At 35.3% G+C, this 24206-nt stretch overlaps 1 pseudogene; it reads right to left on the bottom strand.

Moving 5' to 3' along the window:
- LOC101032206 (Krueppel-like factor 5) overlaps positions 1-24206 on the bottom strand; it is an 86518-nt pseudogene that overhangs the window by 62032 nt on the left and 280 nt on the right.

Raw genomic sequence — 24206 nt, 5'->3', positions numbered from 1 at the left:
TTTATTGGAACAATGAAAATATTATTTTATTAGAGAAATTTTGCAAGGTACTATATATTTTGAACAAATTAAAGTGCATTTTCACAAATAGATACAGACAATGTGTTCCAAAGCTTGTGCCTGTGATGTAGACCCATTCATTATTTACTGCATGCAACTTAAACAAATGATTTAATCTTTTAAAATCTTAGTTGCTTTACCCTATAATAAGAATTAGATTTGTTAATTCACAGATAATTCTTATAATTCAAGGAGGTGGCATTGATGCTACTGTTATTAGTGAGGGGAATCCTTCCTCTCCTCCCTACACTGATATGCCTGACCCTCTGGATATTATTAAAGGTAGGAGTAGCCTCCAAATCAGCATATTTACAACTGTTTTATTTTCTAGGCACTCTTTAAAAATAAGGACTCAGGATAATGTGCTTCAATTGCTTCCTAAAATTTTTTTCCCCTCTAAAAATTTATGGTAAGATTTAGAACCTGCCAGAAAACAGAGTTATGGAAACTATTTATTACCTAAAAATATTAAATAAAAGTTATTAGGAGTAGCCACAGAATTGGAATCCTCAGAGAAGTTCTGGCTACTCCTTTTATACCTGATTCAGAGTCGGCCCTTTGATAGCCCCATTCTTTGTCTGAAGATCGATCCCCCCAGTTTCTTTTTTCCCCCCAGAAGTCACATTATTGTGGAGCTGATTATATCAGTGGTGGTGCTAATCATAAATTAACTTATTTCTATATATCTCTTTCTTGTGACACTGTCATAATACACCATAAGGTGATTGGGTGCCATTTCCAGATAAACAGAGTGGAGTCTGAGCAATGTTCTCTGTACAAGATCTTCATGTCTGCTCCCTAAGAGGGTTGCCATGTTCTTAGCTTCCCTCAATTTAATTCCTTTATGATAAAAATAAAATAATGTATAAACATGATTTTTAAAAACATGATTAAGCTGTCTTGTTATTTCACTCTCCTTAACATTGCTGTGCTGAACATGTCAATTTTTCTGCATTTAATAATACAATTAAATTTTTTGTGCTCCTTTTGAAAGTTGATGCTTTTCTCTTAATATACACGACCGATTTCAGGTTTGAGCAATTCCTATCACTTAATAATCATTTGTTTGATACAAAAATATAAGTTTTTGAGTTCTTATTTTGGATCAGCCACTTTTCTATTTCATTTAAGGCTTAGACAAACATTTTATATTAGACTTTATTGTCTCCATTTTGTAGATGAGGGAACAAAGGTCAAGTAAAAAAAATAATTAGTATAAAATTATATAATATTTAAGAAGCTTATAGGAGTTTGAAATTAGATGTGTATGTGGCCAAATTAAATGTATCATCTGTTTATTATCCTATGCTTCCTCACTGAGAACATTTGATAATAGGCTGCATTATATTAAGGGACCTGAAATAAACACAATATAACTTGATCTGCTAATGCTGCTATATGTATATATACACATATATGCACACACACATATATATCTGTATATACATATAAATCAGTATATATATAGTCAATTATGTACCTACCTATAAATTTTAGTTGGCAACTATGTAACAGTCAGCAGCTCTGGAATGAGATTCTGAATGCCTCTCTACAGCCAAGAATAGACTAGCCCTATTTTATTTTTATTTCTGTAGTGTGAAAATTACAAACTTTGCCTGTGACCTTTGTCTCCCATTATTTGTAAGAAAGAGCGCAGATTTGTGAAATAATTGATTTTTAACGATTTAAATGTGAACTTTATTTTTATAAAATGATTATCGTCCTCCCTGAGAAGTCAAGAATATTAAGTTGAAATTGTATTTCATCCTCAATAGCATTCATTATTAACCATTTATTATTAAAAATGACAAAACAATTTAGATGGGCTCACTTAGTCTAAATTTAGTCACATGATTTTTCTTAAAGCACAACATAATCAGCAGAAAAATAAAATGTTGACAGTTTTCTATTCCCCTCAAAAATAAAGACAAAATGTAACAATTTTGGTGACAATTATTTTTCATGTAAATAAAATCTCAAATTACTGTGACAATGAACGAAGGGCTTATTTAATTTTAATCTTTCTAATAATGAATGCTATGATGCATGTACTTATATATTAAGTTTGTAAAATAGGTTGAGAATTCAGTGAAGAATCACAAGATGAGATTTCATATATCTTTTTCTTGACCACAAAACTAAAAATGTTTTCATTAAGATATAAATCAGATTGTCTCATTTATGTAACAGTGAACCATTGTACTATACAATTCAACAGATAGTTAAGACTTACTGCTATTTATGTTTTTTAATTAAAAAGTATATTCTATTCTAAATATTTAATATGTGCCCATTTCCCACAATAAGCTGTGGCCCTACTATCATCTAAAAAAGTATCATTGAGACTGGTTAGTAACATGACAATTATGGTCACACATGTTTCTTGGGAAATACACATTTAGCATTGTATAAATTAAGTGTGACTTAAGAAGATAGGAAAAAGAGAGAAGAGAAAATAAAAAGTGCTTTAAGTAGAAAAATGAATGGGCCACTATTAATGCCTTTTCTAGCCTCTTAGTTATACCTTTCCAAAGCTGACTTAATCATTGGTATTGAACATATAGATTTGTGCCTAAAAAAAGTGTGATTCTTAATTAAGGGCAGAAAATTCCTCCTTCTCTTTTCAAGTACAAACGTAATTCATGTTTCCAGTAACAGGAGAATATTTTGTATTCTTATAAAAGAAGAGATAATAAATATGAAATGAATTGAGAGAGCTTAATACATATTCCCCTATGGAATTGTCCAAAAAGGTCACTTCGCCATATGAGCAAATAAACAACAAAATTATTTTATAGTTCTCTATGCTCAATAGTTTAATGTCAATTTTAAACTTAGAAACTAGTAAGATGCTATTAATTTAAAGTTTTCTAGTTCCTCTTCATTTTTTCCATAGAGCAGTGTTTGACTTTTTTCCTCTTTTGAAGTCTTTTATAAAAATGAATATCTATTTTGTATTAGCATAACCTTTAAACTTCAGAAGTTGATAAAGTACAAAGCTTGGTTTTATGCTGACTTCAGAAATAACTATATCTTATGAGAAAGTTTTCTCACTCAGTGTTCTCTGGGGTGTCACAACCTTTGAGAATATGTGCCTCAGTAACTACCAATTACAAGTTTGTCATTTAGGAAAAGTCAATTAGCAATGAAACATGAATTACAGAAGAATATAAAACTTTGAACTCTTCCATCAGATATTAAACCATAACATTGTATGTTGGTTAATATTTTATGCTCTTTTATATTTAATTAGCATGTATCTGCCATATTTTAAAATCTAAATATTTAAGTCTCAAGTATCCTCTGTTCAAATTAAAAATCAATGTTTTATTAAAAATTTTGGTCCTTAAACATAATTTATTTGTTATCTTAATAAACATGTTATAGGAAGTTATACAACTTTTATTATTGATAACTTTTATATTTTTCTCACATTTATTCTTTGTTTCTATTTTGTCATTACCAACATTATAACATTTTTAATAATCCCAAAATTCATCTATTGCAAGGCATCTTGATTCTATACAGTATGATATTAGATGTGTTAGTCCAAATAACTGCATCATTCTAAATTCCTGACATCATTTAGAATATAGTAAAAATGTGAAGGCTTTGAAATTAAGAAAACCATAACTATGTAAATCATCGGTACTTAGATATTTGACATTAGAATGAAATTATTTTATTGTTCAGAGACAACAAAAAGTTTACTGAGTCTTTAAATATTTGTTTAACTTGGACTATATGTAAAATTTTGGTCCTCGAGTAATTCATAATTCAATAAAAAGGCAAACATAAAAAGTGGCAATTATAAAATATTCCATGATAAGGGACAGCAAATCATTTCTGGGAAAGACCAGAGAGCATTTATCAACAGCCTTGCAGGCCACACTGTCTCTACAACGACTACAAATCTCTGCTGTTCAGGATGAAAGCTGCTATAGATGACGTACAAAGGAGCCTGGGTATATTCCAACAAAACTTTACTTGAGGACAATTGAATTTGAATTTCATGCAATTTTCACGTGTCAGATAATATTATTGTCTGATTTTCTTCCACCATTTAAAAATATTTAAAACACTCAAAATTTTTGACTGTACAAAAACAGGAAATTGGCTGAATTTGGCCAATAAATCTGTATTATTTTCCCATGACTGCTATAGTAAGTTACCATAAACTTAATGGCTTAAAATAACAGAAATTTATTCTTTCACAATATTGAAGGCCAAAACTTTGAAATAAGTTTCACTAGGCAGAAATCAAGGTGTTTGCAGGGTTCTACCCTCACCCCCTGCTTCTCCAGAGAGGCTTAAAGGAAAAATCTGGTCTTTGCTCCTTCCACCATCTGGTAGCCTCTGACATTCACTCCCATTTCTGTACTCTCTTCTCGAGTGAGTCCCTTCAGTAATTTTGCTGATCCTTCTGCCAGTATGTTTTTCCATGCACTAAGAGTCTCCTGCTGGTAATTAATGCTGGTATGTTTTGTTTTAAACACACACACACACACACACACACACGCACACACAGACACACACACAGACACACACACGTTTTCTTGATGGATTTGATAAATGAGATGATGTATTTATGGTAAAGAGTCAATTAATTAGATAGAAGGAATAAGATTTGGAATTTGATAGCACAACAAGGTGACTACAGTCAACAATAATTTAATGTACAATTTAAAGTAAGTGAGTGTATAATTGCAATATTTGAAACACAAAGAAATGATAAATGCTTGTGGTGATGGATACTTCCTTTGCCCTGATGTGGTTACTATGATTAGTATGCTTGTATCAAAATATTTCATGTATCCCATGAATATATACACACCTATTTTGCACTCATAAAAATATTTTTCAATTTGTTTATAAAGGGTCAGTAAAGTATTTTAAGCAATTGTAATAGCATGAGTAAAACCACGGAAGTAAAATTGAAGTAAGTAAATAAACAATTAAAAAATTAAGACACTTTGGCTATGGAAGAAGTTTAGCCTTTCGGGAAATAATGTAAATAGAAGAGATTGCTGAGTTATGAGGCAGGAAAAGTAAAAATGTTCAAACCATAATGATAAGCTAAGATTTCATCCAACTGGAGTGATTTGGTACCATGAGATCATAGATGTCAGGGTCTAGGTTTTGAATTTGTCACCATGGTAGCAATATAGACAGATTTGTAGGTAACTCTAGGTATATTTATTATTTCTTTTCAGGAAGCAAGGAATTAAAAATGAAGACTGGATTTAGATGATACTAGAAGTGTTCAAAAGGAAAGATTGAATTCAATATAGAATTACAATATTTAAGAAGCCAAGTGGACATAACTTGAACTATCGTAGTGGGTAGTAAACATTTGGGGCAAGCCAAACATATCTCCTGGTATATTAATTATGGTGAAAATATATGATGCTGCATAAAATGTAGTGAAGAGTCTAGGGGAGTGTCAGGAGCCCAGCTGAGGGGAGAGAGCTAAGCTGACAAATGACAAATATCAGGGTAGCCTATTAAAGCAACCAGCCAAGCACAAAAGAATTAAGCTGGCCAGGTGTGGTGGCTCACACCTGTAATCACACCTGTAATTCTCACACTTTGAGAGGCCAAGGTGGGCAGATCACTAGGTCAGGAGTTGGAGACCAGCCTGGCCAGCATGGTGAAACCACGTCTCTACTAAAAATACAAAAATTAGCCAAGCGTGGTGGTATGCGCCTATAGGTCCAGCTACCTGGGAGGCTGAGGCAGGAGAGTTGCTTGAATCTGACAGGCTGAGGTTGCAGTGAGCTGATATCATGCTACTGCACTTCCAGCCTGGGTGACAAAGTGAGACTCAGTCTCAAAAAAAAAAAAAAAAAAAAAAAAAATCCAGACTAGAATGATGATGCAGGCGAGAGTCAGGAGTGGAAAAGTACTAGATACGAAATCAAAGTGTAGAAATTGTCTTCATGTTTTCCCTGTCCTTCCACCAGTAAGGAGGCCTTAATGGAGGTATTTGAAGAAGGCCTCCACCTAAAACCTCAGATAAAGACACCTAAGAACGAAGCTGCCTGGGCTTAGAATGCAAATGATGGAAGAACATGATGGCCCAGAGAAGCCTGGCCTGACTCCTTTTCTGCCATCCCCTGGCTGGGCACCAAGCCTGCTGTGGGAAGGGCAGCTTCCATCGTGAGACCTGCCAGGTAAGCCCTTGTAACCATCTATGATCACACCTGGTAAATAGCGAGTAGATTTGTAATCAGGAGTTAGACTCCTCAGACCAATACTGTTTAAAATATGATAACTTAAGTTTCATAAATGTTGGTTTTGAGTTGCCTGTGAGAAAGGAAATTATAAATGTCTAAAATAAAGTGAGTGTAATTTAGTGAAGAGTCAGGATTGAGAATGAAGAATTATCAGCCCTGGTTGTTAATTGAAACAGAAAAGAAAGTGAGTAATCACTCTAAAGAATGAGTAGAATGAAGAAAAAAAAAAACACAAAACAGCAAAACACTGAAGTACAAAACTATTCAGAAGATGTTTGGAAGGAGATATTCAGAAGATAGAGAGGATGAGATGAAGATGTTCAGGTATAGATGTAGAAGTACCTTGTCACAATAGAACATGAGTAGGTAATTTTGAAGAAAAATCCATAAGAATAAAGAGAGAAAGAACAGCCAGCTATATTCATAAGTACATACAGTAAAAATGATAAAAACAGTACAACATAATCAAGTACTACAAACTCTTCTATAGGTCTGTACAAATTGAAAAAAAAAATGATAAGGTTCTATCCAAGGTAGTAAATAGATCATCTCTGCATGGAAAGAACCAACCTTCCATGTGCTCCCTTTGATGTCTGAACCTCTGAGGGCTCCAAAGTGTTAGTGCTACAACCTTTTTTCTTATCAAACATGCCCTCCCACTCAGCAGGAAAGGCTCTCCAGCCAGCTAGGTTCACTTGCAGCTGAACCACCTGCACCCAGCTTGGTCCTCAACATTCCTGCCGGTACAAGATCCTTTTCAAACCAGTTAGTTACAACCCCCATGGGAACCAGGTGACACCCCACCTTCCTATCAATATAAAGCCTGCCTCTCACATCTCCTCCTGTTGCACTCTGTCCTGAGTGTAGCCTTGCGTTGCATGTGACATTCTCCTTTCTTGGGCTGTGACTATAGGTGACTAATAATCTGCTGCTAACGACATCTATTCATTGTCAAGTGTTCTGTGTTCCACTGCCTTGTACTATTTATAATGAGGGATTTCTTCTTCACCATTAACAGGGTGAACAGGAAGTGTTCAGAACAATCATCCTGTGACAATTCATATAAATGACAGCAGAAATATAAGAAGGAGAGTGAATTTCAATCCTCTTGGAAACGATTGATTTGGAAGTGATCTGTGGTCTAAAGATTTTGACAAAATTTTAGGAACAAGGAAAGATGATATAAATATATAAAAGAGAGATGGCCACATTTTAGAAAATACTGAGAAATTATAGACTTGATTCTTTCTGAGAAATTCTTCAGAGATGTCCAGATAAAAAATTGTGTACTTACAAATTTGGCTGTATAATGACTGTACAATTCTCCTTTATCTTCCTCTCCCTGACATGCATGCAAACACACACACACACACACACACACACACACACACACACACCCTGGGATTTGCATGATTTGTCTTTCGGCTTAAATAAGGGAAAATATTTCAAAATTATACATTTATTTTTTTTTAATGATGGTCACAGTAACCACAATTAAGTCTTCCTTATTTGGCATTGGAATGAAGGTAAGGCGATCAAACCCTTCTACTTATTTCTCCTTACTCATCCAAGGATGCAGTCAGCCATCAGCAAACACTGCCCAAGTACACTGCCCACAATGCCAGCTCATAAATTCAGGGAAAATATTTTATAAGGGTCTCAAGGCTGTTAAAGAAAACCAACAGCATAAAAGAGATGGACTAGGTGGAAAACATACACAAAGAAAGCACAACAAAAAAAGAACAATGAAAATACACAAGGAAAATTCAGGAAGAATTTCAAACATTGTATAGTTTATTAAGATTTTTCTTTCGCTTTTCCTTCATAAGTACACCATTTATTTTTCCGAAAATTTTGAGTGTATTCTTTCTATCATTATCATGCCAAAATGTGATGGGAAATTTATTGGGCATTATTTACAAGGCACATTTCTCTATGCATTTGTTCCTTTTCAATAACTTTCATCTATGTAAGCACAACAGGCTCCCTTATTTCCCACAGTTATTTTGCAAAGTGACCTTCCATATGAAAATACTTCCCTGAAAAGACTTGCCTTCCCACCCTACCTAAAACTGAAACGTGTTTTCCAGATATTCTATAGGCCCTCTTCTGACGTAATTTGTTATCCTTATAATTTTTTCACTGATTGTTATACTATATTAATCTTGATTATTGTCTTTCTTCTCTACCAAAATGTAAGAAATGTAAGTGCAAGGATATTTTTTCTCTTTCATCACTGTATTCCTGACTCCTAGAGAATTACCTGACATATCATAATTGTGCTTGATGAAGAAAAGAAATAACTGATTTGGTGAAAATGTAAAACTCTCCACCATTTTGTTTTTTAATGCAATTCATTTTTCTAAGCAAATGTTTTTGAATAGTTGGGGTGGAAGGTTCTGGGAAAAAAAAGAACCTAGATCTAATAGAATATATGAAGAAAAAATGAGATGTGAGTGATATGGTGAAATTCCTGGAAGTATATGAGTAAAAGAGGTGCATATTTGAATTTTAAAACTTGAGGTGGAATAATACCATATGGTGACAAGATCCATGGGGAGATCCAGCAAGTGGTGACAGACTTGGAGAGCAACTGGGCTAAGGGAACTACAGTAGAATTAATTGCTGTCCTGGAATATGCTCAAGATGACGATATTAAGAAATATAATACTTGTTAAAAAGGTCTGTTGTCAGATACTGAGAAGCTGCACAGTTTTTGGTTTAAGGCGTAACATTGCTCAAAAAGGATTGGCAAACACAAGGCAGGACTCCCCTTTAAATGACTTGGTGTTACTACTTTATCAAGATCAAAACTTCAGCTGTAGATAGAAATCCAATTACCATAAACCGGGAGGAAGGCACAGCTTTACATTTGGAAACAAGACTTGGATTACACGTTTGGAGGTGGATTTGCCACAGCAATGACATACCCATCTCCTACCTAAGGGATGGCATATGCGCATAATTTTTCATAGTTGTCTGTGATAGTCCATTCAACAGGAGTTTTATTTCAAGTAAACTTACTGAACACTGCATAACGGATTCTACTCTCGGACTATGTTTATACAGGTTAGCAAATTTGGAGCTACTTGAAGTTTGACAGGAAAGAACCTGCTTTGATGAACGAGGTTTTTCTCTGACTATATTTAATTAAAGAACCCATTATTCACAGCATGTCTATTAATTTCTTGTGGAAAAAGTGAGAAATGTTTTTCTATAGCAGAGCATGAAGCCATGGCTATAAGCAGAGATAAATTGGCTCAAGTTGCTGAGAAAATTAAACTCTTCGGTCAAAAAACAAAACAAGTCAATAATTTAACGTGTTGGCATCGATCCATTGACATTCTTCTTTCCAAATTTTAGAGTTAGTTGAATATGTCTATGAGAATGCAAACTAGTCATTCCTAGGAAAATAATTAAGTAACTCAATAGTCGCCACAGTGAAAACCACTACATCACATTAAGCATGCTATTTTATAACATTTTTGCAAAAAGATTGTTGAATAATTTCCTAGGGCACTTCATATAATATTCTTGAATTTTAAACGAGTCAATATTCTTACCAGGGTTAAAGAATGTCTTCCCCAAATCCACATCCATCCAGAATCTCAGAATGTTACACTATTTGGAAATACAATTTTGCAGATGTGATTAGTTAAAATGAGATCATACTGGATTATGGAGGGCCCTAAATCCGATAACTGGTATCCTTATAAGAAGAGTCTTCACACAGAGAAACAGAGAGGAAGCCATATGGAGTTAAGGTCAGAGAATTGAGTTACGCTGCCGTAAACCAAGGACTCTCTGGGTCACCAGAACCTGGAAGAGACTAAAAGACTTCTATTCCAGAGACTTATTTTAGAGAGAGCATGGCCTTGCCAACACCTTGATTGCTAACAGCTTGATTCCAGACTTTCAACTACTAGAACTTTTAGAGAGTTAATTTATCTTATTTTAACCCACCAAGTTCATGATAACTTGTTATGGCAGACCTAAGAAACCAAAACAATGACCAATCAATTATCATGTTTTTGTATGTTTAGAAATTTTTTTAATGTTAAGATACATGCCATGGATTAGTTTAGCAATAACATGTCAATTCCATGGACATATATTGTGGGGACTCTTATATCTTCTTGTTTACCTTTAACAGATTTTCCAAAGTATAATTTGCATATAGCTGATTTCATTCATATATAATGCAAGTTCACACATATGTAATACAGTGTAATGCAAGAATTTTTAGTAAATATGTAGATTCATTCAACCATCAGCAAAATGCAGTTTTAGAACATTTCCATAATCCTCTTAAGTTCTTTCATGAGAGACTGCACTCTGCTATTCCAACCATGTGATAAAGGCAGTCATTGGTCTACTTTACTAAGAATTTTACACACATGGAATCATGTAGTATGTCACCTTAGTGTATTGCTTCTTTTGCTTAGTTATTGTCCTGGCGTTTATATATGTTGCAACATGTATCAGTAATCAATTTCTTATTATTTCAGAACCTCATTGCATTGTGTGTTTGTGTAATGACATTATCTAGTATATATTATTATTATGCCACTTATTTCTGTGCTTATATTTATATTTGTGAGATTCATGTTTCTTGATATTAACTGATTCCCAGAATATCTCATGTATGAAACATAATTTTTTAATTCTCCTGATGTTGGACAATTGTTACTAATTTTCAACCTTTATTTTTTACTCTTAAAGTTATCAATATCTTGCATGTGTCTCATTCTGCACACTTGAAAAACAGTTTCTACTATATGTAGTAAGAAATAAAGTTTCTATTTTGTTTATATTACTGAATAGTTAGCAATATTTGATCGAGTCTTTGAGAAGAGAAAATAGTGAATGAAATTCTACAGCTTCTATGCTTACATTTATTTTATTTCTAGGAAGATTAGGTTTGTGTGCTTGCTTGGCCATACAGTGCTACCTTTAATTATGCAAATATAATAATGCATAATTTATTTTTTCTTCCATTTGTTAGTTTAAGTTTCATAAACTTCTCTGTGAACCTATGATATGTGACTTGCTCAAAAGTAACAAGCATACAATCTTATGTGCAAACAGAAAACTCTTGAAAGTTTCAGATCCTGTTTTAAATTAGATTTTATGAATGCGTCAAATTTCTTTCGGTATGTTGTGTGTAATTTCTCAAGTGAGGAAATCACTGCCTTATTCATTAATGCACTCTCTGTCACAGTTTAATTATTTTATGATTGGTCTCAGACATACACACAAAGTTGGACTGAAACTGAAGAATTAGTCCTGTTTGTGTGGGAAGTGTCATAAAATATAGTTTTTCCATGATGTTCATTAAAAATTTAATGCAAATCGTGCTATCATATTTCACATAACCTATTATATGCTATTCAGACACAAAATTTTCTGCTTTTCTTATGATTTCATCAAAATTTGAGCATTGTATTGACATAATTTTAGAAATATATCCCCAGTTCAAAAGTTTTTTTTTTTTTTTTTTTTTTTTTTTTTTTAGTTTTGAAATGTAGGTGAAAATAGTAAACATTTTGAAAAAAAATGGTCTCAGGCTTGAACTATCATATTTGGAGCCTTTGTAAACTAGAGTTAGGTTTACTTTTTGTTTTTTGCTCCTTACTTTTTGTAGCTTTTACAGTTTTATTTACTAAGTAAAATATTTGTCATGTTTTCCATTATGTTTTCTACATATTGCTTTTACTTCATGTTCATAAGTGCTCCCATGTCCTGTCTCTAGATTTATTTGATATCTGATTCAAATTAAACAGAAAATTCTAGAGGCATAAAATATAGAAATTATTATTCATTGTTTGTTTGAGTTTATTACTGTTGACATTAACATGAGCAACTTAGACAATATATTTTTAATTAAGAAAACCTAAAAACTGTATATTGTCTCTTTACATTACAAAGAGGTAGAAATCAACCATAATTTTAAGCTAAACAAAATGTGGGTTGTGAAACTATTGCTACATTATGAGATGGATTTCAGTAAGATCTCTATTTAAATAATAATAGTAATGAGAATAATTTAATGGTATATGAAGGACATTTGTTTGATGGGGTCAAAAATAAACAGTGATCAGAGAATATGCATAATGGTATTATGAGATTAATATTGAGCAAAATAAGTCTCAATAATTACTACAGCAAAGTCATGAATTTTGCTACTTAGAATTTCATGAAGGCTGAAGTCAAACATGACTCAGTGCAAAACGGAATATATATGTATATTTCTGCTGACAGCAACATTAACTATAATAGATATGTTGTACTTGGCCAAAATGTTGCATTTTCTAATTTTTTTTAAAGTATATTTCTGTTATTTATAAGTTACTTGTGTTTACACGCACAGCTTTCATTTGAATTATTGTTAATTTATCCTAAATAATACATACCACTATCTCATCTCACAAAACAATAATTTCATCACCTTTTCATGTTGTTATATAGATCTGAGTGCTAAGTAATGCTAGGAAAAATATAAATGCCACAAAATGTAAATACAAACGTATTCAGAGATCATCACATTTGGGGGAAAAAGCCATGTAAAAATACAATAAATAATTTCTTCTAGCTAAGTAATCTGTCTATACCACCATTTCTATATATATTATACTGACACAGTTGAATAGCCTCAATTTGGGTTAGAAATGTATGCCACTAAGTATAGTTTTCCCTTTTTTATATAGGTGTCACTTTGTTTTATAGTTGGAGTAAATAAAAATACTGCTTTTCTTTGGGCTGACTGTTAGAATTGCACCACACAATTCCTTCTTAGTCCTCAAATGATCATGGAGTCTCAGAGTATCAGAATGGGCTGATTTTGTATAAACATGAAATTCTAATGTATCTTTCATAGTAATTATTGAAGAATGGCACTAATTATTATAAAATACTATTTTCTCCAATATATTTATATATTCAAAAATATTTAAGATTATTTATTATTATTTGTATATTGCGTTACCACTTAATCCAATGATGGATAAGAATATACAAAACAACGTAAATAAAAAGTGAAAAGTTTCCACAAATGGGAATTTTTTTTTTTATTGACTTACCTTAAGACTTGGGAAAGTAAAAGGGAAAAAAACATCATGATATCATTGTAACATATTTTAAATAAAAAGAATTTACTAACAGTATAGTTGTAATGTATTTCAATGTTTTTCATATTTTTGGATGTTTTCATTTTAAATTCAAACTGTCTCATAAATGTTTATGTAAATCATATGCTGTCTTATAGACTGAATTATGTTTCTACAAAATTTATATGTTGAAGCCATAACCCCCAATTATACCTGAATTTGGAGATAAGGACTTTAAATATGAATTAAAGTTAAATGAAGACATAATAGTGGGGCCTAGATTCAATATAATTGGTGTCCTAGTAAGACAGAGACACCAGGGAAGTGCCTTTAGAGAAAAAGCCATGTCAAGGCATAGGAAGAAGGTGTTCTCAAAGCCAGAAAGAGGACCCTCACCAAAAATCGAATGTGACAACATGTTTATTCTGATCTTCCAGTCTCTAGAAATGTGAGAAATAAATTTCTGGTAAGCCACCCACTCTGTGGTATTTTGTGATGGCAGCACTAGTGAACTACACTGTGCCAGTGTTGTTAATTTTCTCTTTTGTAATCCAGGAGGTATTTTATACAACAAAGTGCTTTCTTTTTTCTGAATGTTTAATTATTGTTATAGGTACATAGTATGTGTATATATTTATGGAATACATGAGATGTTTTGATACAGACATACAATGTGTAATAATCATATTGAAAACTTCTTTCATCAGTATTTTATAGATTGTATTTTAGAAATCTTTCACTTCTTTGCTTATTTCCTAAGTATTCTGTTTTATGTGAGACTATTATAAATAGAATTACTTTTTAATTTATTTTTCAGGTTGTTCACTATTGACATGTAGAAATCTACTGTTTCTTTTCTTTTTTTTTTAATGCTGAGTTTGTATCCTGCAAATATCTGATCTTGTTTATTAGTTCCAATAGTTTTCTTGTGGAGTCTTTAGGATTCTCCAAATGTAAGATCATATCACCTGCAACAAAGGATAATTTGACCCCATTTAGATGCCTTTCGTGTCTTTCTCTTGTCTGATTGCTCTTGTCTGATAGGTAGGCCTTCCAGTAAGTACTTTGTTGAATACCAGTGGTGAAACAGTGGCATTCTTGTTATGCTCCAGGTCTTGGAAGAAAGGGCTTTAGTTTTGCCCCATTAAGTATGATACTAGCTGTGGTTCTGTTATATATGACTTTGATTATGTTGAGGTCTGTTCTTTGTTTTTTGAGGGATTTTATCACTAACACTGCTAACTTTTATCAAATGCTTTTTTGTCACCAATTGAAATGATCATATTTCTTTTGCCCTTCATTCTGTTGATATGACTTATCACATGAATTGATTTATGTACATTCAAGGCTCGAGGATCCTTGCACCCCAGGGATAAATCCCACTTGGTCATGAGGAATGTTCTTTTAATGTATTGTTGAGTTCAGTTGGCTAGTATTTTTTTGAGATTTCTGCATCAATGTTCATCAGACATACTGGCCTGTAGTTTTCTTCATTTGATGTGTCTTTATCTAATTTTGATCTCAGAGTAGGACTGACCTCATAGAATGAATTTGGAAGTATTTCCTCCTCCTATTACACAGAACATTTTTAGTAAAATTGGTATTAGTTCTTTAAATGTTTAGTAGAATTCAGTAGTGAAACCAACCAGTTCCAGGCTTTTCTTTATTGGGATTTTTTTTATGACTTCAATCTCATTACTTGTTATTGGTCTGCTTTGGTTTTAGATTTCTTCATGATTCAATCTTGGCAGGTCATATGTGTCTAGGAATTTGTTCATTTATTCTAGATTTTCCAGATGACTGACATATAGTTGCTCATAGTAGTCATTAATTATTCTTTGAATTTCTTTGGTATCAGCGGTAATGTCTCCTTTTTCTAGTTTTATTTGGGTCTTCTCTTTTTTTCTTAGTCTGGCTAAAGGTTTGTCTGTTTTGTTTAACTTTTCAAAAGCAACTTTCTTGTTATATTGGTCTTTTGTATTGTTTTTTTCATTTGAATTTCATTTATTTCTTCTCTGATATTTATTATTTTTAAGCTAATTTCAGATTTGGTTTGCTCCTGATTCTCTAGTTCTTTAAGATGCATTGTTTCATTGTATATTTGAAGTTTTTCTGCTTTTTTGATGTAGGCACTTATTGCTATAAACTTCTCTCTTAGTATTGCATTTGTTGTATCACATAGCTTTTGGTATGTTGTGTTTTCTTTACCATTTGTCTCAAGAAATGTTTTAATTTCTGTCTTAATTTCTTCATTGACCTATTGGTCATTCAGACACATATTGTTTAATTTCCATCTATTTTTATAGTTTCCAAAATTTCTCATTATCAATTTCTAGTTTTTTTCATTGTGGTCAGAGAAGATGCTTGGTATTATTGCAATTTTTTGAATGTTTTAAGACTAGTTTTGTAATTTAACATATGGTCTATCTTCGAGAATTATTGATGTGCTGAGGAAAAGCATGTGTATTCTGCAATCATTGAATAAAATGTTCTGTAAATATCTGTTAAATTCATTGGGTTTGTATTGCAGATTAAGCCCGATGTTTCCTTGTTGATTTTCTGTCTGGAAGATCTGTCTGGTGTTGAAAGTAAGGTGTAGAATTCTCTAGCTATTATTTTACTGGGGTATCTCTTTCTCTCTCTCTCTCTCTCTCTCTCTTTCTCTCTCTCTCTCTAGCTCTAATAATATTTGCTTTATATAGCTGGGTGTTTCAATGTTAGGTTCATATATATTTACAATAATTCTATTTTCTTGCTTAATTGACTCTTTTATCATTATATAGTGACCTTGTTTGTCTCTTTTTATATGTCTTGTCTGGAAATCTATTTTGTCCCAATATCCTTATTTTCAAACTGTGTTTCCTTCTGGACAAAGCCTGTTTCTTGCAGGCAACAGATTATTGGCTCTTTTTTTTTTTTTTTTTTTTTAATCCATTCAGCTTCTATGTGTCTTTTGATTGGACAGTTTAGCCCATTTACATTCAATGGTATTATTGATAAGTAATGACTTACTCCTGCCATTTTGCTCGTTGTTTTCTAGTTGTGTTTTTAATCTTCTCTTCCTTCTTTTCTTTCTGTCTTCCTTCTAGTGAAAGTGATTTTATCTAGGAATATCATTTAATTTCTTGCTTTTTTATTTTTTGATATTTGTTGTTTTCCTTTGTTTTGAGGTTCCCACGAGGCTTACAAACACTATGTTATAACCCATCATTTTAAACTGATAACAACATAACATTATTTTCATAAACAAGCAAAGGAAAACTAAAGGAAAAGATTCTATGCCTTAACTTTGTTTCCCTGTCCGTTATCATTTTGTTGTTTCTATTTGTATCTGTGCCACCTGGAGCAGGAGGTGGAATGACACAAGCACTCCTGTGGCCACCACCCCTGGGACTGTGCTAGGTCAGACCTAAAGCCAGCACAGCAGTGGTTCTCACTCAAGGCCTGATGTAACCATTCCATGGTTATAACCTGCGTTTGCTCAGTGCTCTGGGGCTCTACAATCAGCAGGTGACAGCCTGTGTTATTCCCTTGAAGGCAATGAGTACTTCCAGCCCTGGGCTGGTCCACAGCTGCTGTCCAGGAGCCAGGGACTAGAGTCAAAATCCTCAGAAGTCTACCTACGTTCTATTGTGCTACAGCTGAGCTGGCACTCAAACCATAAAACACAGTCCAACTCCTGGGATCAGACACCCCAAGAGTCCACTTGGTGCTCTACACCTCTGCAGCCAAGCTGCTACTCAAGGTGCAAGACAAAGTCCCCTTTAATTTTCCCTTCACTTTTCTTGAGCAGGAGTCTCACCCCATGGCTCCCAAAGCTGGAAATGTGCTGAGTCTCATACATTGCCTGCAAGTCTCAGAGTTTCGCTTAAAGCTCACAATGTGCTACCTGGATATTGCTGATGGTTATTCAGGACCCAAGAGCTCCGCAGCAGGTGGTAAATCCTGCCAGGACTGGGTCCTTCCCTTCAAGGCAGCGGGTTTCCTTCTGGCCCAGGGTGTGTCTAGAAATGTTGTCCAAGAGCTAGGGCCTGGAAAGGGGGCCTCACCCATCTGACTACTGCCCCATTCTGCTGTGGCTGAGGTGGCATTCAAGGTGCAAACCATCCTCCCTACTTTTCCCTCTCCTCTACTCCAGCAGAAGGTAAGAATGTTTTTTGGAGACATGAGCTATGTACCCTGGGGTTTGCAGAGCTCCCTTAGCCCACCCTCTATCCAGTGTCTCAGTAGGTCACATCCCACCCCCACCAGCTCACTGGCTCTGGGCCCAGTTCAGCACGAGGACTTGCTTAGGATTTTTAGTCCCTGTGGCCTAGACTGTCTTTCAAGTTTATTCAAAGCCCCAGAGCACTTTAGCTCATCATGGCAAGGCTTGTGGGAAATCAAATTCGAACCTCTGGAACTGGCAATTCCCATCTGGCTAGCACTGGTTTAAATGGTCCCTTCGTGGTTGCGCATCAGCTGAGTTTGGTCTAGTTTTTCTTTCTGCTGTAATAGGCCAGCACTGAGTTCAATGCCTCACAATCACTGCACTTGCCATCTCTCCAGTGCACAGCATCACTCATGCACCATGCTACTTCCATAAGGTGGGGGAAGGGTTGCATCAGCAATTCAGGACTGCTTTTCTTTTTCAGTGCCTCTTTCAGTGGTTTTAAGTTAAAACCAGGTATTGTAAGTGCTCACCTGATTTTTGCTTCTCATGAAAGTGATTTTTATGTGTATATAGTTGTTAAATTGGTGTTCTTGCTGGAAGGATGATTAATGGAGCCTTCTAGTCAGCTATTTTGCTTCACTCCTTTCACCACAAAGTGCTTTCTAGTAACTTTTATCTGTCTAAAATAATGAGCACTACTATCTTTTGAATTCTTGTAGGAAAGGTAGAGTATAAACATTTTTTGTGTATTAAATCATTTAATCTTTAAAATGAACCAAGGAGTTAGGTTCACTATTTCTATTTTGCAAATGAAGGGACTAGAGGACAGGGCTCTTAAGAAACTTGACTGAGTTCACTGAGTAAGGGAAACCTGCAGTTGATAACTTCCACCTAGGAGGTATCATTTTGTTTTCTATACTTGTAATTTCAAAGTTAACTGTATTTTAATGTATTAAATATTTGTACCATCTTGAGAATGTCTTTTTCTCACTCTATCTTGTAAATGCCATTTATCAAATAATCTTGTATACTTCTCTCTCTAGTGAGTGAGGGATGCTTTCTCTGGTAACTGGGTTATTTCACAGGGAGCTTGTAGAAAGTGTGCAAGCAAGGCAAAACCATAAATCATTATTTTCATACTTTTTATCATAACATTCAATCATATTAAAATTAAGTCACATTAAAAATGCCAAAAACATTTCATACTTATCAAAAAAGAGTTCGAAATTTTGAAAAGATAAAAATTGCCATGCTGTTTTTTCAATGGATATGACATTTTACATTTCTTACCAGCAGTATAGAGGAATATCAGTTGTTCTACATTCTCATGAACAATTGCCATTTTCAAGTTTTAAAATCTTAGTCAATCTAGTAAGTGCATAGAAGTATCATATTGTGGTTTCAACTTGTATTTTGTTAATGACTGATAGTTCTGAGTGTCTTTTCTAGTGCTTCTTTGTTGTCTATATCTTCTTCATTAAAGTGTTTAAATTTCGCACATTTTATATTGAAAAATATTCCTTTTATTATGCCATTAGTTGGGGAGGGGTTGCATCAATAACTCAAGACTGTTTTTCTGACTTCTTCAGTGCCTCTTTCAGTGATATTAAGTAATATATTCCAGGTAAAGTACCATTATCAAATAATTGATTTGTAACTGTGAGGCTGTTTCTAGAGGGGACTGGCATGTGCCAGTGGACTGAGCATAAGAAGACCCTCCCTTAATGCAGGAAGACACTATCCAGTTGTCTGGGGCATGCCTAAGAAAGACAAACAAAGAAGAGGACTGTCTCTCTCTCTTCTGGGGAAGGATGCTTTCTCTCTTCCTGCCCTTGAACTCAGACTCCAGATGTGTTGGATTTTACACTCTATATTTGCACCAGTGGCTTCTCAGGGGCAATAGGTCTTTTGGCTTCAGACTGATGGCTGCATTGTCAGTTTCTCTGGTTCTGGGGTTTCCAGACTAAGCCATGTTACCTGCTCCTTTGGTACTCTAGCTTGCAGGTGGCTTGCGGTGGAACTTCTTTACCTCTGATCATGTAAGTTGATTCCCCTTAATAAACTGCCTTTTATATATATTCTGTTGGTTATATCTCTCTGGAGAATTCTGACTAATACACAATTAAATGGAATGCTACTCTGGAGTAAAAATGAATTACTGGTACAAGTTACAACATAAATGAATCATGAATACTTATGCTGACTGGAAGAAGCTAGAGAAAAAAATGAGTACATTCTATTTGGCTCTATTCATATAAAATTCTAGAAAATATACACTAATGTATGTGACAGGAAGCAAATAGATGCTTGCCTGGGGGATGGAGAGGAGGAATCCTAAAGGGCTGGTGAGAAAGGTTACAAAGGACATAGAGAAACTTTTGATTGTGATGGATACGTTCATTGTTTACATCGTGCTAATGGTTCCACTGATGTACAGATGACAATATTAAATATATGTAAAATATATTCAATTTTATACTTTAAGAGAGTATATTATTTGTCAATTACATCTCAATACATGTTTCAAAAATATAGGTGGAGAGACACTATCGCATATATTCTTCCTAATCATGTTTTATACCCATGATGATTTATTCAACCACCATGTATAAACTGAGACCCTGATTTTAGTCTTCAGGACAAAATTTACTAGTTGGCTATCCATGTACATAATAATTTACTGTACATTTTCAACCGAACATACCATAACATTTCACTTTTACACATATTAAACATTTTTAATCTACTTAGCATTTCAATCTACTTCAGAAAATGTTAATCTCTAGAACCTAGTAACTAAAAGAAAATCTTGAGAGAAATGTCAAATTTTTCCTCTTTATGTATCAAGAATTTCCAGTGACTGGACTTTTGCACACAAAGACTTTCAGGATCTGGCCCTTAATCTTCTGTAATTATGTTTTCTCCCATTAAATTTTTTAGACACTTTTTATTTTCAAAAAATATTGTCATTAATATATAAACATCTCATTCTCTCAAGAAAACTCTACAACTATACAGCTGTTTGCTCCATTATTTACATAGGACATGACCACAATACAAAAATAAGAAGGAAAAATAAACAAAACAGCAACCAATTTATGCTTTTCATGTAGGTGTGTTCCCATATAAAAAAATTTTGAAGCTCTTACAAAATTATTTACATCATTTGTCATTTATTTGCACATCTTAAAAGCCACTTTTCTAACAACAAGAAATATAATTTATCAAGTTATGAAAATTGTCTTCTAAAAAATTTAGTATATTACCACAAAATAAACAATATTTTTCTAAAAAAATAAACTTTCATTTCAATTATGACCCCTTTTGGTATTTTGCTTATTTATTCTGACCTTTGGTTAACAGCATCAGCATCACATTACTATTTTATATTGCATATATGTAGCATTTGCTTCCTTAAGTTTTCAATGTATCATTTATATTTAAAAGCAGACACTGAGCCATATTAACAATAGACTAAACTTCACTGTAACTTAGATAAAATTACTGTGTCTCACTGTATATTACATGCAAAATCCACATAAATTGTCATTTAACCAACAGTACTGCACTAGGGAACATCTTGATATATGAAAACTGCATCATAAATTCAGTGTTTCGGTACATGAAACCATATCATAAATGCGACATTGTCATATATGAAAACTACATCATAAGTCCTTCTTTTTAAAAATGACATTGTGTTTAGCTTATTGTAAGAGGTTGAACTTTTGTATTTTGTAAATATCTTCAAGCCCTTAAGTTTATAATTCACATAAAATGCCTTTGCATTTAAAATAATCCTATTTTAATCAGTGCATGAAATTTGCTTTTTTAAAGTTCATTTGAATGATTATTCCTTCCCCCTAAAGAAATGAATTTGGTAATTAATATTGAGAGGTATCTTACCACAAATTGTAACTGTAAGTGTATTCATGGTTATTTTCAAAAGAATTATGACTTTTTCCCAAAAAAATCCTTAAAAACTTGTAATAAACCTATAAAGCTGATTTGCGTATTTACAAAATTTTGAATAGCAAATATAGGCAACTCATATACATATATATATATTATATATGCATATTTTAAAACCCCACACATTTGTTAAATGGCTATTTGTGAATTGCCAGGTACACTGTATACCTCTAAGGAATTATCTACTATTAAAAAAACACTACTCATGCCAAGTAAAATCGTGACATACAATTCATCCTTCTTCCGGTGCCTGCCACCTGATTTATTTACTGAACACTGTCACATTAAATGATGGTGCCTAGGTAAAAACGCTGCACACACTCCCCCCACCCCTACCCCTTACCCATGTCGAGATGTGGCTGCCTATGTGGTGAGATCTGCTTGAGTAAAGCCATATACATTACAGCAAGCATTCCAGATTCTGAAAAGACTAAACACTTTGGTATTGATACCATGTATTCCCTGTTTTCTCAAACGTGTAATACATACATTTCCAGTCTTTGTTGTTTTCTGTTTTTATTGTTGTGATTTTCTTTTCTTTTCTTTTTTTTTTTTTTTGAGATAGGGTCTCGCTCTGTCGCCAGGCTGGAGTGCAGTGGCTCGATCCCGGCTCACTGCAACTTCGTTTTTCGGTTTCAAGCAATTCTCCTGCCTCAGCCTCCGGAGTAGCTGGGACGACAGGCACGCACCACCACGCCCGGCTAATTTTTTGTGCTTTTAGTAGAGATGGGGTTTCACCATGATGGCCAGGAGTGATTTTCTTTTTTTAATAGGAAGAGTTAGGTTTCTCGTTTGAAACGGAGCCCAGTAGACCTGGAACGCGCAGCATGGGCACCGGTCGTAGCGTGAGAAGCTGCGGTTGCACACGCCGCACCGGAAGGGCTTGGCGCCCGTATACTTCCGGTAGTGGTGGATCAGTTCATCGAATCGGGCGAACTTCCAGTCGCAGCCTCCTCGGGTGCACTTGTACGGCTTCTCGCCAGTGTGAGTGTTCAGGTGAGCTTTTAAATAAGAAGACTTTTTTTTTTTTTTTTTTTTTTTTTTTTTTTTTTTTTTTTTTTTTCTGCAACCAGGGTAGTCGCAGTAGTGGAACCACGGTAGTCGCAGTAGCGGATGCGTCGTCTCCCCAAATCTGGCTTACTCCTTCTGTTGTATCTGACAGGCTGAATGTTTTGGGAGTTAACTGGCAGGGTGGTGGGTAAATTTGGATTGTGAATTGCCAGTTTAGAAGCCATTGGAGCAGCATAGCATGGAGGTGGTGTTAAATTCTGGAACATCTCTGCTTGTGTATATGGACTTCCAGGCTCCGAGCTTGATGGTGAAGGGGGAAAGTAAGTGGCCTCTTGTGGAAGAAACTGACTTAGCGTTGTGTATGTGCAAGGGAATTACATGACCTGGAGTTGTTTCACTGCAGTCTGCGGAACAGCAGAGGTGTGTGTGTTAAGGCCTGCCATGGCAGCTGACGTAGAAACATTAAGAGTGTCCATTGCTGCTGTCTGGTTTGTAGAGCTGGGCATATTTAGATCCGGTGTGTATTCAGTAGCTGGTACAGGTAGCCTTGCTGGGGAGGGACAGAAGGATGAAGATCTGGTGTAGGAAGTTCTTGTTTGATGAAAATATTGTTCACCTCTGGAGCTACGCTCTGCTGTGAGCTGAATATACTGGTGAACTCGGGGAGGGCCCGGGTCGGGGCGGAGGAGGAGCAGCCATTTCACTGATGATTGAAAATGGCAACAGGTTCTGTCTTGATGTGTGTGACGCAGGGTCTCTGGGATTTGTCGAGGCCAGTTCTCAGGTGAGTGATGTGAGGGAGGCAGACGTTCATGTGGATACTGGAAGGTAACCCTTCAGTGTCAGCGAAGAACTGGTCTACGACAGAGGCACTGTCTCCTCTATACTGTTTATGCTCTGGAATGATAGGAACTGCAGGAAGCTGAGGTGTCAGATACTTCTCCATTTCACGTCTTGTCTGGACCAGCTCCTCGGGAGGCAGCCGCGGGGGGCTGGGCAGGCTGCGGGGCCTGCGGGGGCGCGCAGGCTGCACCTGCTGGCGGTGGTGCGGCTGCTTCAGCTCCGCGCGGGGGAAGAGCGCCGCGTCGCGGGCAGGGTTCTCTGCGTTCAGCACCGGCTTGAGCTGCGCCAACACGGGCTCGTCCCAGGCGGGCGCTCCTGCTCAGCACCCGCCTAGCCGTGGGCACTCGGGGGCGCGGCTCCGGGCGCGGGTCGGGCGCACTTCCCACCTCGCCCCCGCTGGCTCCGGTCAGCGAGCTCTGCAGTGGGCTGCGGGCGGAGAACGGGGGCTTTCGAGCGAACTCCTCCGTCCGAGGCAGGAACAGTATTCAAAGGCGTGACACAAGCAAACGCCAACCTCCTCAAGGCTGCCACTTTCTCCCGCCCCGCCCCACCGCGCTCTCTCGCTCTCGGGAGCCCTTTCCTGCACCGCCGAGCCCCGCGGGAGCTGCGAGCACGCGTACCTGCCCTGTGACTCCTCCCATTCAATTATTTTTAAAAAATATTATAATTGGCTGTTTTCCTTATGAACTTGCTAGGCTCTTTTCCGTCACATGCTTCACTTTACGTTGTTCCAACTGCCTGTAAATCTGCCTCGTCATCATTTGTTAATTTTAATGGCATGTTATATTCCTTATAAAGTTTGTTCTCAAATCTTTTGCTGACTTT

The sequence above is a fragment of the Saimiri boliviensis genome, chromosome 16 (assembly GCF_048565385.1).
Source record: "Saimiri boliviensis isolate mSaiBol1 chromosome 16, mSaiBol1.pri, whole genome shotgun sequence".
Classification (NCBI taxonomy): domain Eukaryota; kingdom Metazoa; phylum Chordata; class Mammalia; order Primates; family Cebidae; genus Saimiri; species Saimiri boliviensis.
This window is presented reverse-complemented; position numbering and strand designations above follow the sequence as displayed.